Source organism: Berghia stephanieae, chromosome 9 (assembly GCF_034508935.2).
Source record: "Berghia stephanieae isolate SIO BIC M18660-M18661 chromosome 9, UCSD_Bste_1.3, whole genome shotgun sequence".
NCBI classification, from domain to species: Eukaryota; Metazoa; Mollusca; class Gastropoda; order Nudibranchia; family Aeolidiidae; genus Berghia; species Berghia stephanieae.
In genome coordinates, this window is record NC_088368.1 from 4,143,884 (window position 1) to 4,146,383 (window position 2,500).

The 2,500-nt window shown below is 38.3% G+C and overlaps 1 long non-coding RNA gene across 1 annotated transcript in view; it reads left to right on the forward strand.

The window, feature by feature from the left end:
* The window catches only part of LOC144979280 (uncharacterized), an 8,603-nt gene that overhangs the window by 372 nt on the left and 5,731 nt on the right, over positions 1 to 2,500 (forward strand). The window contains exon 2 of the long non-coding RNA XR_013646656.1: positions 987 to 1,119. This is a non-coding gene — a long non-coding RNA (uncharacterized LOC144979280). The remainder of the gene's footprint in view (positions 1 to 986; positions 1,120 to 2,500) is intronic.

Here is a 2,500-nt window from a genome sequence, read left to right on the forward strand (position 1 = left end):
CTTCTTTGACTAAGCATTTTCTTTAGATTTTTCCCCTTTCTTTTGTATTTACAATTACAGCATGTTTTATGTCATTTTCTTCTGGTTCTTGCACCACATTAAACTGTAATCCTTCCACGCCACTGCAAACAACTCACAACATTTCGCCAACCGGATTTAATCTAACAACAGACACAAAACTATGTGCATCTTTGATGCTGTGCGCTGGCTAAGAAACTCACAACATTGCCTTCCGGAAGTTAATGGACCAACACACAAAACTATGGGTAACCTTAAACGTTATAGTCTGGTTAATACAGTTTAGTGATAATTACTTTTAGTTTTCGACGCGGATGTCAAAAAACAATAACAAAGACTCGAGTGACGTCATCTTCATTCTATCTATACTGACGTACTTTGGAAAAACTCATATTTGAAAAATTGGCCATAAAACTCGTCCTTCAAATATCGATCGATTTAAATGACCCTCATCTTGGCAAAAACTCTCAAACCTGGGACTTCGCGAAGTCCCAGGTTTGAGAGTTTTTTGCCAAGATAAGGGTCATTTAAATCGATCGATATTTGAAGGACGAGTTTTCTGGCCAAATTTTTAAATATGAGTTTTTCCAGAATACGGCAGAATATTCATAGAAAATTATCTCTATAGGGAATGAGATTAGCGGAAGAGTAGCGTCCCTTGATTGGAAGTCACGAGCGGAAAAGTTATTAGAGAGAGAACGTCATGTTGGTTGTGCGGCATGAGACACTTCACCGAAAGCGAGGACGAGAGAGACGCATACGCAAAACCATTTTGACGTTCTCTCTGTAAGGTGACGTCCAATCAAGGGACGCTACTCTTCCGCTAATCTCATTCCCTATTTCCATTCATTTGGCCTGTCCAACTTTATACATTCGAGAATGTCAAACGAGTTCATCTTCCATTTTTTCTTCTTCTTAAAACTGATACCCTCACCCCTGACGTATGTTGATCACCATCCACTCTCCAGTTGTTTCCATGGCGACAGCAGTCCCTCTCCGAGCTGAGGAGGAAGAATTGATGTGTCCAGCTACGGAAGGAGAAATACCCAAATCTATCGACTGTTTGTTGCTGTGTGACAGATACCCTCTTGCTGTCTGTAGGTAAGGATGATATTCTCACATATAGATAGTATGCGCTTGGCTTAGAAGCTCATAACATTGCCATCCGGAAGTATAACGGACCAACACACAAAACTGTGTGTATCCATGAACGTTTATAGCCAGGTTAATACAGTTCAGTGAGCATTATTCATAAACGCGGATGGCAAAAAACAATAATAAAGACCTGAGTGACGTCATCTTCGAACTATCTATTCCCTGGCCTTTGTTCACTTGTTGATGCTATGTGTTTAGCCAAAATAATCACAACACCCGCCATCCATGTCTGTGAGTAATTCTCACTAAACTGAATTAACCAGTCCATTGACGTTCAACGTTACACATAGTTGTGTGTGTTGGTTATAGATAGTGTGTGCTTGGATAAGAAGCTCACAACTTTGCCATCCGGAAGTATAACGGACCAACACACAAAACTATGTGTAACCGTGAACTTTTATAGTCTGGTTAATACAGTTAAGTGAGAATTACTCATAAACGTGGATGGCAAAATAAAAAACAAAAAACAAAAACAAAGACCCAAGTGACGTCAACTTCATTCTTTCTATAGATAGAATGAAGATGACGTAACTAAGGCCTTTGTTGTTGTTTTTTGCCATCCGCGTTTATGAGTAGTTCTCACAAAATTGTATTAACCAGACTATAAATGATTATGATTACACAGTTTTGTGTGTTGGTACGTTATACTTCCGGATGGCAATGTTGTGAACTTCTTAGCCAAGTGCATACTATTTATAGCCTAGTTAATACAATTTAGTGAGAATTACTCATAAATATCAATGGCACGGCCCAAACATAAACATTATATCATTCATTGCATTGTGTTCAATGTATTTTCATTACAATCCTGTTCTTTAAACGATAATTAAAAAACCCTGTTCAAAGATGAAAACTTGTGACGAATCACGACTATTCTTCGTATCACACGCCTTGAGATAGTGTGGGCTTGGCTAGGAAGCTCACAACATTGCCATCCGGAAGTAAAACGGATCAACACACAAAACTATGTGTAACCATGAACGTTTATAGTCTGGTTAATACAGTTTAGTGAGTATTACTCATAAACGTAGATGGCAAAAAAAACCCACAAAAAAAAAAAAAAAAAAAACAGAAAAAAAAGACCTGAGTGACGTCAACTTCGTTCTATCTATAGATAGTTCGAAGATGACGTCACTCAGGCCTTTGTTATTGTTTTTGTCATCCGCGTTTGTGAGTTGTTCTCACTAAACTGTATTAACCAGACTATAAATGGTTAAGGTTACACATAGTTTTGTGTGTTGGACGTTATACTTCCGGATGGCAATGTTGTGAGCTTCTTTAGCACGTTTAGCGGACAATGCGCTATATAAATACTCAAGTGTTTTTG